This window comes from Penaeus monodon, chromosome 25 (assembly GCF_015228065.2).
Source record: "Penaeus monodon isolate SGIC_2016 chromosome 25, NSTDA_Pmon_1, whole genome shotgun sequence".
Taxonomy (NCBI): Eukaryota; Metazoa; Arthropoda; class Malacostraca; order Decapoda; family Penaeidae; genus Penaeus; species Penaeus monodon.
In genome coordinates this window covers 39,977,551-39,978,985 of record NC_051410.1, presented here as the reverse complement: position 1 = coordinate 39,978,985, position 1,435 = coordinate 39,977,551, and the positions used below count along the sequence as shown (strand labels likewise).

At 41.4% G+C, this 1,435-nt stretch overlaps 1 pseudogene; it reads right to left on the bottom strand.

Moving 5' to 3' along the window:
• LOC119589265 overlaps window positions 1-1,196 on the bottom strand; it is a 3,996-nt pseudogene extending 2,800 nt beyond the window's left edge.
• Window positions 1,197-1,435: the final 239 nt, after the last annotated feature.

Sequence of the window (1,435 nt, the reverse complement as noted above, 5' to 3'; positions counted from 1 at the left end):
TATTGTCTTAAGCTCTCATAGTGATTACTCTTCATACCAATAAATTCAAACATTCAGCATGAAAATTCTAAAAGTAGGAACTGCACACACATAGACCTCACCTCAGAGGCAATAAGCCCAAAGCTCTTCTGCAGGAGCAGGGACGCCGGCAGCAGCGACAGCCCCGCCTGAGGCGCGGACGACTGGCCGTCGGCTTCCCTCTTCTTGGGCGACGTCGCTGGCGAGGCGGCGAAGATGCTTCTCATGGCATGGCTTACCAGGTCACGGCCTCTCAGGCTGTCCGCGGCTGCTTCGTCTACGGCGACCAGCTTCAGCGGCGACTCGGTTAACACGTCTGAACACATCCTGCATTTGGAGTGGAAAAGCAGACACGATGAAAAGGAGACACGATAAAAAAAAGGAGAAAATAGTTAGTGTTACAAAGACCTAAGCTTACCACTTCTTCTGAGTGTCAACGGAAGGAAACCAAACATAAACAGCCAAAAAAAAAGTGACACTGTTTTAACAAATAACAAATGGACCTAAATGTCTCATATATTCATATAAATACATTGCATATATGCATAAATCTCTTTCTTTGGTAGGCCTATCAACTTTGAATCTTTTCTTTGATTTTATGTCTATTTCTCTTATCAAAATGATTCTTTTTTTAATTCATGTAATTACTAATGACTGATCTGGTAAACCTCGTTTCTGTAGTAAGTCAGGTGCTTGCTATATTATCATGTTTATTTATCTATTTAACAAAATTAAAACGTAAAGGGTTAACGGACAGTAAATGACCTCCTTTAACGTAATACAATATATATCGAAATACCCAAATGAAAATAACTCCCCTCAAACGATGCAAAATTCCCCACCGCGTGTTTCGTCATTCAAGAAAAGGAGATATTCAAAATCACAACAGGAATGAAATAAGAAGGAACACGCACCTGCACGTCCCTCCTCGACCCCGTCTCTTCAAATACTGAGACTTTCCCGCCAAGTTCTCCCCTTTTGAGGAAAATGGCGCCAACAGCACCTTCCACCATGACTGATATCTCATGAAGGACCTCTTTCCTATTCCTCCTGGTCTCTAGAAGTGAAAGAGGAGGGGAAAAGCAACTAAATCGGGCTTATTTCTGACGGCGAAAGTTGGATAAAACTGGTTTGTCGTCCGGTTGTCACGCTTGCAAGATCTTGTTGATGTCGGCCAATACATGTCGGGGGGAGAGAGTTGCCAGGTCGTGTTTTTTTTATGGGGGGTTGGTGCTTCTGTGGTATATTTGGTTTTATTTGTGGTCTAGGTAAATTTATTTGTTATTTTTTTTAATGTGGATAAAGATGGGAGTAAGAACAGGTGATTAGTTTTTTCCTCATTTGTATTCGAAAGTTGAAAAATATATATTTGCATTTTGCTTGGCATCTTTTTCGTAAAAGGGAGACTGAGTATAAA